Source organism: Ranitomeya imitator, chromosome 3 (assembly GCF_032444005.1).
Source record: "Ranitomeya imitator isolate aRanImi1 chromosome 3, aRanImi1.pri, whole genome shotgun sequence".
Classification (NCBI taxonomy): Eukaryota; Metazoa; Chordata; class Amphibia; order Anura; family Dendrobatidae; genus Ranitomeya; species Ranitomeya imitator.
This window is the reverse complement of record NC_091284.1, coordinates 473,491,717-473,505,726: the sequence shown is the minus strand read 5'-3', so window position 1 is coordinate 473,505,726 and position 14,010 is coordinate 473,491,717. Positions and strand designations below refer to the sequence as shown.

Sequence of the window (14,010 nt, the reverse complement as noted above, 5' to 3'; positions counted from 1 at the left end):
TAAGAGCACACAAAGTGACCTGATAGTTACTAATAACATAGGACGAGCTCTGAGACGTGGGAACTCTGCTGACCGCAATCCCTAATCCTATCACACCACACTAGAGGTAGCCGTGGAGCGCTCCTGACCAGACCTAGGCGCCTCGGGCACAGCCTGAGAAACTAGCTAGCCCTGAAGATAGAAAAATAAGCCTACCTTGCCTCAGAGAAATTCCCCAAAGGAAAAGGCAGCCCCCCACATATAATGACTGTGAGTAAAGATGAAAATACAAACACAGAGATGAAATAGATTTTAGCAAAGTGAGGCCCGACTTACTGAATAGACCGAGGATAGGAAAGATAGCTTTGCAATCAGCACAAAAACCTACAAACAACCACGCAGAGGGCGCAAAAAGACCCTCCGCACCGACTAACGGTACGGAGGTGCTCCCTCTGCGTCCCAGAGCTTCCAGCAAGCAAGAAAAACCAATATAGCAAGCTGGACAGAAAAAATAGCAAACAAAAAGTAACACAAGCAGAACTTAGCTTATGCAGGGCAGACAGGCCACAAGACGATCCAGGAGAGAGCAAGACCAATACTGGAACATTGACTGGAGGCAAGGAACAAGAACTAGGTGGAGTTAAATAGAGCAGCACCTAAGACTTAACCTCGTCACCTGAGGAAGGAAACTCAGAAGCCGCAGCCCCACTCACATCCACCAAAGGAAGCTCATAGACAGAACCAGCCGAAGTACCACTCATGACCACAGGAGGGAGCTCGACCACAGAATTCACAACACTTTCCCAAGCTCTGGCTACAAGGTAACACCACCTAGCTATTTTTTCTCTCCTCGAGTTTGTGGGGATGTTAGAGCAACAAGGGAAAAACAGATAACATTTTAGATTTAATATAAAAAAGAAGTACTGTGGTAAAAAAAAGTGAAAATACAAAAAGATATACCGTACATATGTTAAAACACTGCAAAATATTAGGGATAAAATACAGATGCGTCTAATAAATTGGATCCGTGAGAACTTCTGGTGGAGGAGAAGCGTCAGGAAATAAGAACAGATCTGCAATACTCGTTGCCCTTCTCTGTGTCTGACCAGGATATTCCTTAGATGACGTGATAAAAGGTCTTCCCAACACCCCGTACTCCTCCCTCTACAGAGGGGCGGCTGATGAAATTCGATTCAAATTCAGTTTTAGCCCTTATTTCTGATCTGGGTCATATTTTCCCCCAGAAACCTCTTAGAGAATCAGTTTGGCCCTCATCGCACTGAACATCCTTTAAGTGTTCTATACTTTACCACACATGAAATGATATATCCATAATTCAGAGAGATATTGAGCTCCTGTGGATTGCCCGCTACCAAAATGTTTGCAATTTTACCCCCAGATGTGAATAGGCTCCCTGATCATGGACATATCCATGGATTCTGTAAACTAGAATTCTATGTCTGCTCTTCAACTTGATTCAGTTACCTGTTCACAATGGGGGGTAAGAGGTGATCCAATTCCCCAGCCTTCGATTTGTAGAACTCAAAATTCCACTTACGGCAATCCTGTCCCCAACACATCTTTTAAAATAAAGATAAGTTGGTAACTCCTTTGTTAGTGAAGTGGTGGGATTTTCAGTTGTCTCAGCGTAAAAGTTGTGCACAAGGCTTAAGTAATAGTTGGAATATTTAACAGAAATGTATAGTGTTTTTTGTAGTGGGATCGTAAGTAGAATAATGAGACTGAGGAGTATATTGTCTATATCTATCTTGCAGTTAGAAACTGGATTAGACTTGTGTTTTTGTGCTTTATGATTTAAAGTGACCCTCCACCCTGGCACTGAATAGTGACTATGTATTGTGGAAGATTGGCACACTCGGCTGCTCAGAGAGGCAGACACAGGCACCTTTCTTCTGCTGGATTATATGCAGCATAACCCACTGCAGGTTCCACAAAATAAACATGGCCTTTCTGGCATAACGGGAAAGCAAAAGATAAAATATAGCACAGTCCATATGCCCACTTTGGATACAACAACAAGGTTCAGTATGGTTTAACCTCTATAAGGCTAGGGTCACACTGCTTTATGGCGGTACGTTTAACGGACTACGTTACACCGCGGCATAACGCGGTGTAACGTAGTCCGTTAACGCCGCCATTGATTGTAATGGCGAACGCATCACTAGCGCACGCCCACATTGGGCGTGCGCTATAGATGTGCCGTCATTTGAGTGATCTGCGCTAGCGGGATCGGCAAACGCGATCCCTTTTGGGACATTGCGTTAGCGCAGTCCATAGCGCTATGCTGCCCTAACGCAATGTGACCCTAGCCTTAGTGACAGAGCCAATGTGGTACTTAATGACCGAGCCAATTTTTACAATTCTGACCACTGTCACTTTGAGGTTCTAACTCTGGAACGCTCCAACATATCCCACTGATTCTGAGAATGTTTTTTCGTGACGTATTGTACTTCATGTTAGTGGTAACATTTCTTCGCTATAACTTGCGCTTATTTATGAACAAAAATTGAAATTTGGCAGAAATTTAGAAAATATTGCAATTTTCAAACTTTTTTTTAATTTTTGTACCCTAAAATCAGAGAGTAGTGTCACACAAAATAGTTAATAACATTTCCTACGTGTCTACTTTACATCAGCACTAGTGATGAGCGAATATACTCGTTTCTCGAGATTTCCCGTGCATCCTCTGGGGTCCTCCGAGTATTTTTTAGTGCTCGGAGATTTAGTTTTTCTTGCCGCAGCTGAATGATTTACATCTGTTAGCTAGCATAAGTACATGTGGGGGTTGCTAGGGAAGTTTATTAACCCTTCAGGTACTTCACGAGAACTAAAGCACTGTGGAAGGAAAAAATGAACATTTTGCTTTTTTCACAAAAAATTTACTTTGGAACCAATTTTTTTTATTTTCACAAGAGTATCAGGATAAAATGGACCCCAAACTTTGTTGTACAATTTCTTTTGAGTACTCCGATACCCTGTAAGTCAGGGGTGTCAAACTGCATTCCTCGAGGGCTGCAAACAGGTCATGTTTTCAGGATTTCCTTGTACTGCACAGGTGATAATTTAATCACCTACACAAATAATGAGTTGGTGATTAAATTGTCACCTGTGCAGTACAACGAAATCCTGAAAACATGACCTGTTTGCAGCCCTCGAGGAATGCAGTTTGACACCCCTGCTGTAAGTGGAGGAAAGCCACTGTGCGCTTGGCAGGGCTTAGAAGGGAGGGAGCACCGTTTGACTTTTTGAATGCCAAATTGCCTGGAATCATTTGTGGTTCCATGTCATATTTGGAGACCCACTGATGTACTTAAACAGTGGAACCCCACCCAATTCTAACTCCAACCATAACCCCAACACACCCCTAACCCTAATCCCAACCATAACCCGAACCACTAGCCTAACCCTAACACACCCCTAATCCCAATCCTAACCGTAATCCCAACCATAGCCACAACCCTAGCCCAACCCTAGCTTTAGCCCTACCCTAACCCTAACTTTAGCCCAACTCTAACCCTAATGGAAAATGGAAATAAATCTATATTTTTTTTTATTATTTTTCCCTAACTAAGGGGGTGATAAAGGGGGATTTATTTACTATTTTTTATTAGGGTCTATCACAGTGATCAAAATAAACCAATAGGAATAATTTCCTATTGTTGCCAGGTGTCGGCCGGTAGATCTCGGGCGCATTGCACATGCGCCCGCCATTTTCTTCCCAGAAGAAGACGCCAGCAGCCTCGGGGGGATGGATCGGGGGACCCCATTTCTCTCTGATGAGCGATCACATCAGAGGAGGCAGAAATTAAATGGGAAATCTGACTTCATTTTTTTAAATTTTTTTTTTTTAGGTCATCATTATACTGTTAATAACGGCGATAGCAACACTGGGGTCGATAAAAACCGACCCAAATTATGTTCTCTGGGGTCTCAGCTACCCCAGGTAGCCGAGACCCTGGAGAAATTCTGACTCTGGGGGGGCGCTATACACTTATTTCTCAGCGTCATTAAAAAGCGGAGCTGAGGCGTAAGTACCCTTAACTGCCGCCGTTAAAAGGCGTATCGGAAGGCTGACTATTTACCTTCTAAACCCCACCCTGGGGAGGAGATATGGTGAACAGTCTCCCACCCGCTCTTCAGCTGTTCACTGAAAAACCTAGCCCTTAAAATGGCCGAAAAACCCCTCCCAGCACTTAGTGTGCTGGAGCAAACTTCCAGGTTTCAATCACTGAAGCTAATAGCCTCAGTGAAAACATATATTCCCTTCAGTACTTTGCCAGTGATTTTGTCACTGTATTTTGTAATGTACCTTATAATGTTCCTTATATTTCCAAGATGGCTGGCACAGTGGTTTGTAGAGTGCAATGGTAAGTCTAAACTACACTTCTACTAACTTTCCTGTGTTGTCAGATATCAAAGTCAGGGATGATATTTAGACTTACTGGTACTACTGCCCTCCTGATACCAATTCAGCAGCTATCTAGGAAGCAGGAGAAGCAAATAACAAATTTAACCAAAGAAGCAGTGGGTTAGTCACTTTTCGGTTCCACGATGAAGGGTTGCTTTAATAATATACCGTATTTTTCAGACTGTAAGAAGCACCGGACTATAAGACGCACCCCAAATTTTGGGGTGGAAAATAGCAAAAAAGATTTTTATAAGATGAGGTCCATCTTATCAGGCAAATTTAAGCTATCTTACCTGAGGGCTGGCGGTGGTAGAGAAGGGTCACGGGAGGCATGGTCCCTTCCTCAGGAGCCGGCGGCGGTAGAAGTGGGGCAATGCTGCAGTCCCGGGGTATCCCAGCGGTGCGATGCTGCAGGTCCGGTGTAGGCGGTGAGGCAGAGTAGAGTGCGTTGCATGGAGCAGGGTCCCTTCCTCAGAATACCGTTGCAGAAATGTGGCGATCCTGCAGACCGGTTGCAATGGTGAGTAGAGCTGAGTGCATCATTGGTTTCTTGGCGGCCATTTTCCTGTAGCCGAGGGCCGCTGAAATCTCAATCTGCGTACGCGTGGCCTGCGGTGGCCATTTTCCTGAGACCGAGGGCTGCCGAGATCTCAATCTGCGCAAACGCAGCCTTCGGCGGATATTTTCCTGATGCCCACAGCCTCAGGAAAATGGAGCACTGAGGAAGGAATGCTGCTACACCACTGCCGCAACCCCCTGGTAAGCCTGCGTTTGGAATATAAGATGCACCCCCCCATTTTTGGGGGAAAAGTGCGTCTTAAAGTCTGAAAAATACGGTAACTTTTATTGCTATGGTAGGAGGCAGATGTAGACCCAGCTATTGGTGAACATTAGGTCATGTACTACTGTTTTTACGTCAGTCATTTTTATTAGTACGTCTGTGTACAGAGTGGCTGTTTTGTATATAGGACAGTTTTGCCTATGAGATGGATACAGTGTGTCTGTGTACATAACCAGTAAATAACCATTTGTTAGAAGCAATCTTTTTTATTTTTGAACTATTTTTTTGATCTTTTCATTTCCATTGGTTCTACAATTTCAAAACGGTGTTTAGAATTTGATAGTAATGTATTTGGCCTTTTATATCATCTCCAGTTTATTATAAGGTAGATATTATCTCAGAATAGCATACACATAGCCAAATTTTCATCAAGCAATTAATGTTAATTCCCTGAGGTCTTGTCATCAGAACATTTTTATAGTAATGAGAAATCTTTAACAGCAGAATACAACTTTCTCAGACAACATCCTCTGACAGCTTTAAAGAGTAACCATTGCTTCTTTCTCTGTCAATTCAGGAGAAAAATCTGTTTTCAGTGAAGACAGATTTTTACACTACTGAGATAGTAGATGCCTGCTGATGCTTTTAAGTGTCTATGGGGGAGGGGAGGGTCTAGAGCAGTGATTGTGAACCTTTTAGAGACAGAGTGCCCAAATTGCAATCCAAAACCCACTTATTTTTCGCAAAGTGCCCTGAATACTGAGGTTTTAGATTAGAAAGACAACTTGTATATTAGCACGCTGTAGAGTCCGTATCAAAGAGCTTGTAAGTGCTGCACTCCAAGCCTAAGATACTAGCCACCAATTGTAGTGAAGGTCTGTTCTTGAGAATGGAGAGGATTTCTAATCAAAAGTAAAACTTCAAAGTTGTTTGTTTTTACAACCTCTTTCCAATTGTAACCCTTTATCATGATGAGAACAAACTCTTTAAGGCTGGGATATTAAGCTCAAATACACAGAGGGCCAAAGTTAAAAGCTTGCAGAAAGTTACAGTCCAACCTTGATATTTGTTAAAAAAAAATGTCTACAATTGAGGAATTTTTTCCTTATCAACTAAAACGATTAACTTTTGGAATTATAGTGGCATAATATAATAAGTTATGTAACGGTAACAGCAGTAAAAAGCATATATATATATATATATATATATATATATATATATATATATAAATTATTATTATTATTATTATACATTTTTATAGCGCCATTTATTCCATGGCGCTTTACATGTGAATACGAGGCAAATATAGACAAATACATTAAACATGAGCAGATAACAGGCACACGGGTACATAAGGAGGGAGGACCCTGCCCGCGAGGGCTCACAGTCTGCAGGGGAGGGGTGATGAAACACTAGGAGAGGGTAGGGCAGGTTGCGCGGCGGTTCAGTAACTTCAGGATCACTGCAGGCTGTAGGCTTGTCGGAAGAGGTGGGTCTTCAGGTTCTTTTTGAAGGTTTCTATGGTAGGCGAGAGTCTGATGTGTTGGGGTAGAGAGTTCCAGAGTATGGGGCAAGCACGGGAGAAGTCTTGGATGCGGTTGTGGGAAGAAGAGATGAGAGGGGAGTAGAGAAGGCGGTCTTGAGAGGATCGGAGGTTGCGTGTAGGTAGGTACCGGGAGACCATGTCACAGATGTATGGAGGACAAAGGTTGTGGATGGCTTTGTATGTCATTGTGAGGGTTTTGAACTGGAGTCTCTGGGCGATAGGAAGCCAGTGAAGGGCTTGACATAGGGGAGAGGCTGGGGAATAGCGGGGAGACAGGTAGATTAGTCGGGCAGCAGAGTGTAGGATGGATTGGAGCGGTGCCAGAGTGCTAGAGGGGAGTCCAGAGAGTAGGAGGTTGCAGTAGTCGAGGCGGGAGATGATAAGGGCATGCACTAGCGTTTTTGCTGTGTCGCGGTCAAGGAAAGCACGGATCCGGGAAATATTTTTGAGTTTGAGACGGCAGGAGGAGGCAAGGGCTTGGATATGTGGCTTGAAGGAGAGGGCAGAGTCGAGGATCACCCCGAGGCACTGGGCGTGTTGGACTGGGGAAAGTGAGCAGCCATTGACATTGATGGATAGGTCTGGTGGAGGGGTAGAGTGAGATGGGGGAAAGATGTTGAATTCTGTTTTGTCGGTGTTCAGTTGTAGAAAGCGAGCAGAAAAGAAGGCTGAAATAGCAGACAGACAGTGCGGGATTTTGGTAAGTAAGGAGGTGAGGTCAGGTCCGGATAGCTAGATCTGCGTGTCATCAGCGTAGAGATGGTACTGCATACCGTGGGATTCTATGAGCTGTCCCAAGCCGAAAGTATAGATGGAGAAGAGTAGGGGTCCTAGAACAGAGCCTTGAGGAACACCGACTGACAAGGGGCGAAGTGAGGAGGTGGTGTATGTATGTATGTATGTATGTATATGTGTATGTATGTGTATGTAAATATATATATATATATATATATACACACATGTACATACATACACCACCTCCTCACTTCGCCCCTTGTCAGTCGGTGTTCCTCAAGGCTCTGTTCTAGGACCCCTACTCTACTCTAGGACCCCTACCCTACTATATGTATATATATATATACATTTATACTAGATGTTGGCCCGATTCTAACGCATCAGGTATTCTAGAATATGCATGTCCACGTAGTATATAGCACAGCCACGTAGTATATTGCCTAGCCGTGTAGTATATTGCAGGGGTGTCAAACTGCATTCCTCGAGGGCTGCAAACAGGTCATGTTTTCAGGATTTCCTTGTACTGCACAGGTGATAATTTAATCACCAACTCATTATTTGTGTGGGTGATTAAATTATCACCTGCGCAGTACAAGGAAATCCTGAAAACATGACCTGTTTGCAGCCCTCGAGGAATGCAGTTTGACACCCCTGGTATATTGCCCAGTGACGTAGTATATTGCCCAGCCACGTAGTATATTGCCCAGTGACATAGTATATTGCCCAGCCACGTAGTATATAGCAATGTGGGCATCATATCCCTGTTAAAAAAAAAAAAAAGAATTAAAATAAAAATTAGTTATATACTCACCTTCTGGAGCCCCTGGATCCAAGCGAAGCGGTTACCGACGCTGAGTCCTCGCACGCTCCGATCTGAAGAGTGCATTGCGGTCTCGCGAGATGATGATGTAGCGGTCTCGCGAGACCGCTACGTCATCATCTCGCGAGATCGCAGCATGGACCGGTTACCGGAGCGTCACGAGCGGGAAAGGCCTGTTGTGGATCCGAGGGAGGTCGACGGACGGTGAGTATATAACGATTTTTTTTTTTTATTATTATTTTTAACATTAGATCTTTTTACTATTGATGCCGCATAGGCAGCATCAATAGTAAAACGTTGGTCACACAGGGTTAATAGCAGCGTTAACTGAGTGCGTTACACCGCGGCATAGCGCGGTCGGTTAACGCTGCCATTAACCCTGTGTGAGCGCTGACCGGAGGGGAGTATGGAGGGGGCACTGACTGCGGGGAGGAAGGAGCGGCCATGTTGCCGCCGGACTGTGCCCGTCGCTGATTGGTCGTGGCTGTTTTACCGCGACCAATCAGCGACTTGGATTTCCATGACACAGAGGCCGCGACCAATGAATATCCGTGACAGAAGGACAGACAGACGGAAGTGACCCTTAGACAATTATATAGTAGATATATATATTAGCAAAGGATAAAAAAACCTTGATTACAGCAGATAAGGTGTGATGCAAACAAAAGTGCTCCCAAACACAGTATGATATCCCCATAGTGAACTCCACACGCACAGTATGATGACCCTACTGTACCCACCTCCCTCAGTTCCCCATAACAAAGAATGGTGACCCCCAAAGTATGATTCTCCAACTGTAATCTCCACACAGCCCTCCATACAGTATAACAGGCACATAACGTCCTCCATACAATACAGTGGCTCTACACAGATCTCCATAAAGTATATTGGCTCCACATAGTCCTCCATACATTGTAATAGCCCCCACATAGTCCTGCATAAAGTGTAATGGGCCCCACATAGTGCTCCATACAGTATAATGGCCTCACATAATGCTCTATACTGTATAATGTCCCCACACAGTGCTCCATACTCTTATAATGGCCCCACACGATGCTCCATACTGTATAATGGCCCCACACGATGCTCCATACTGTATAGTGGCCCCACACGATACTCCATACTGTATAATGGCCCCACATGATGTTCCATACTGTATAATAGCTCCACATAGTGTTTCATACTGTATAATGTGCCCACATAATGCTCCATACTGTATAATGGCCTCACATAGTGCTCCATACTGTATAATGACCCCACACAGTGCTCCATAAATGTATAATGGCCCCACATAGTTCTCCATGCAGTATTATGGCCCCACACAATGCTCCATATTATAAAATGGCCCCACATAGTGCTCCATACAGTATAATGGCCTCACATAATACTCTATACTGTATAATGTCCCCACACAGTGCTCCATACTCTTATAATGGCCCCACACAATGCTCCATACTGTATAATGGCCCCACACGATGCTCCGTACTGTTTAATGGCCCCACGTGATGCTCCATACTGTATAATGTGCCCCACATTAAAAATATAAAAGTATATACTCGTGTATAAGCCGACCCGAGGCACCTCATTTTGCTATGAAAAACTGGGAAAATTTAATGACTAGAGTATAAGCAGGCTATGCATTGTCCCCTATTCCCTATTATGGTATGCATGGTTCCTCATCCCCATCCTTGTCTACATGGCTCCTTATCCCCACCCTTGTCTGCATGGCTCCACATCCCTTTCCTTGTATGCATGGCTTCTTATCCCCATCCTTGTCTGCATGGCTCCTTATCCCCATCCTTGTCTGCATGGCTCCTTACCCCCATCCTTGTCTGCATGGTTCCTCATCCCTTTCCTTGTCTGCATGGCTCATCATCCCCATCCTTGTATGAATGGCTCCTTATCCCCCATCCTTGTCTGCATGGCTCCTTATCCCCATCCTTGTCTGCATGGCTCCTTATCCCCATCCTTGTCTGCCTGGCTCCTTATCCCCATCCTTGTCGGCATGGCTCCTTATCTCCATCCTTGTCGGCATGGCTCCTCATCCCTGTCCTAGTTTGCATGGTTCCTCATCCCTATCCTTGTATGTATGACCCCTCATGAGAAAAGCATTAAAAAAAACAAACAAGAATCCTACTTACCTTCTCTGCGCTCCCTCGCAGCATCTTGTTCCTGTGCCAGCAGCATCTGCGGCCAGACAATCACGTGTCCCCGCTCATTAAGGTAATGAATATTCATCTCTCTCCACTCCCATATGCCTATGGGAGTGGAGAGAGGTGAATATTCTTTACCTTAATACGCGGTTACCCGTGATAGCCCGGCATCTGCTGGAAGCCGGCTACTGCTGCTGACACTGCGCGCTATAAAAGTAATTTATCTTTAGCAGCGAACACAGGCTTTAACTGCAGCAGCCGGCTTCTGCCTCCTTGGGACCCACTGCTCCACCGCTCCCCCTCCCCCGCCGTCTTCTGGGACAATGACTCGTGTATAAGCCGAGGGGAACGTTTTCAGCATGAAAAAATGTGCTGAAAAACTCGTCTTATATATGAGTATATACGGTAACTACTCACTTCTGCCAGTTGCAGTGCTGATATGGTCTCTTCATATTTCATATTTCACAATCCTACCTGTGGGCACTAGCGCCACAACTCTCCTCAGCGCATGAGCAGATTGATGGCCTGATGGGATGGCACACGTGCACAGGAGAGTGGCCATAGTGCTAGTGATGAGGGACATGGCAAGGGGGCTGAGAAGAGTGGTGGCGGTCCTAGTCCTGAGGAGATGGCGCGCATGCCCCCTCTGGCACACATGTCATAGGTTCGCTGCCCCTGGTCTAGAGGCTGACACAGACAACCTGCAGGAAGTTCCCCTGAAATGGCAGTTCTGTTTTTTTCCCCTAGATTTAGAGGAAAACTTACAGTACAATGTCTGTTTGCCTCTAGTGCCTTTCTTCTCCTCCTCCCTTTCCACTCTCCATAGAATCTTCTAAACACCAACTGTAATCTCCTAAGTCAGTAATGTGAAACTCTGTTTTCATTGAATACAGATTTTACATCTTTTACCATTGAAATGAGATTTGAAAATCAGTCCAGGAGAAGAACGCAAATTTATGTAAAACAATATTTTACAACGTTTCTTATTTCCACATTTACTGTTAATTTGTTAAATGAAAATTAAAACGATGGTTGCTCTTTAACATTTCTTTCTCTGAGATTGAAAGGGTCAAATCTTGTACTGGTTTGTTGATGGTCTATTTGCATTTCAGAAGCCACTGCTTAGCAGCATGATGATGCATGGCAGCATGGACTAAGTGGCTCTTTGCACTGAACCAAACATGGAAGTCTTCCAGTTTTTTTTCTTTTTCGCTTCACTTGTCTATGATGCATTCTTATGATTTCTCTTTTATTCTCTCTTTTCTCTTTTTTGATTCCACATTGCTACTTTTGGTTTTCTTACATCATCTTTAAATGTATGTTTCCAATATTCTGTGACTCTCCTTTGATGCATTTTTTTTGTTTTTTTGTTTGCTATTTACCCCAATTTTTTGTATGTTCCATTTTTTTTTTTTGGGCGAGGGGCCATGTTTGTTTGTTTTTTTCATTTGCAATCCTAAATTATCCTCTTTGCAGCATTGGAACTCGAGAAATAGTCACCCAGAAGAACTTGAGTGGCTTGGTTCCGATCCGAGATTTTAGGCTGGATCCCAGTCTCCTCTACTCTATTCCATTGTTAGCATTCAGCCCAAATTTGCTCATAGTCTGGGTGTTCCTCAGCATTGCGTACTTAGTTTCCAGATTTCGTTGCAAATGAAGAAGAGGCAGAAGTATTTATGCTTGGAAATACAAAGCTTAATGGGATCGTAGGAGTTTGTCACACTGTTGACTGAGCTATGTCCTATATTTAATGCCTTACTGTTTTCATTTTACACTTTAAATTTGAGGTAGCTCATAAGAATTGGGCAGACCATTGTTGTAGATATGTATTTACGTTCAGCTTACTACTTACCTCATGTCCTTGATGCTGCTTTGTACCTATAGTACCATACATTGGCACTATGTAGCGTTTGTACCAATCTTCAGTATTCTATTGAATTTTGTACTATTCATGCTGCTTTCGCGACATACTTTATAAGATATAAGGTATTTACCCATCTCTTCCTCAATGGCCAAGTCATAGATGCAGGTCTATCTGAGGCTTCATCTATTGGCAGCATGGTCATAGCTGCACACTTGCTTTCATGGTCAGTTCTGATCAATCTGAGGCTTGACTACTCTAAAGATGCATGCACTTTGAAAATATATATTTTTATGTAACATTTTTAACACAAAAAAAACCCAATCTTCCTCACCTGCTGCCTGTTGTGCTTCCATGTTTATATAGTCTATATACATATAGCCTTGCGATATAGCTCTTGCACCTTCTATGTTTCCCATTACTTCGGGCACCTGTGCAATTTGGAAGTGACATGGATGTCCAAAGCCATTGTTTGCTCCCCGAAAAGTGCCTTTGCATAGAAAAATGCCCAATATAAAGTTTTCATTTTATTTTTTTTATTCTGCTATTCTTCCATGTTCGTAGAAGATTGAGATTTTACTATGTTGGATACCCATCATCCTATTTTATTGATAAGCTTTTATTTCACATAATGGACCAGATATGATCTTATTTGTGCATTTATATAGATGTAAATTGATACCTGTGGTCAAATTGGAATTTGTAGCTTGTGTTATTTGTATTTATATTATTGGATCCTACATCTCCCTTAATTCTAACAGCAGTTTAGATTTATCCTTGCTTTTTAGAAATAGAAATCAAAATTTTCCTTCCATTTGTCTTCACAAGGTAGTAAGACCACAAAAATGTAATACCTTGTAAATGTTTTTTTCCACTTTATGCTGATAAGGTCCCTAAGTCAATCCATGCACTTTCTGTATACATCAAAGCCCTTGAAACCTGGCAGAAGAGATGTGTGCCTGATCAATACACCTCACTACTATAAAAACCCTATTCATTTGAGGACCAAATAGACATAAAAACTGGAAAAACCATTTACCCTGACCAACAGATATATAAATAGGAATATTGGATGGCTTAACCTATTTTATACCCTCACTCATGACTTGTTTTGTAAAAAAAATCTTCTTTTTGATCTACGGAATGCAAACCATTTTGTAGCATTAAGTGGTACTTCATATGTTTAAGAAACGGACATTTCTTATTGTTTTTGTGTTTATATATGGCCTGGTAAATGAGTAAAACCTAGGCTTGAATGTGCTGGCTGTTCCAGCTGTGTACTATTTATTTATACGGATGTCTGACTTCCATTTTATGCAATATATTCATTGTTATTTTAGGTAGAGGAGAAAGTGTAGAAGTAGTTCTTAGTCATGAGTTAGTCAAGTGTTACAGCTCAATGACATGTCTACTGTTGGTTACTACGTGATGTGTTTGAAGGAAATTATTCAATGCTATGGCTGTATATGTTCCGTACATACCATAAGCTTCAGCTCCGTTTTAGTGTATCTTTTTTTACTTATATAGGGGTGCTTTCAAGCACCCGTTCGGTGATTTCTTTGGGGCTTATGTCAGAACTCTCCGTAAAACGGGATTCTGAGGTATGTGCCAATGGGCCCATAGACTATAATGGTGCCAATAGAGCGAATGCGTGTTCTGACGTGCGTCATTTTGGGCAAGTACGCCTACTGGAGACTGAAGCTCAG

The 14,010-nt window shown here is 43.1% G+C and overlaps 1 protein-coding gene across 7 annotated transcripts in view; it reads left to right on the top strand.

Moving 5' to 3' along the window:
• INPP4A (inositol polyphosphate-4-phosphatase type I A) overlaps positions 1-14,010 on the top strand; it is a 187,434-nt gene that overhangs the window by 167,039 nt on the left and 6,385 nt on the right. The window lies entirely within an intron of this gene.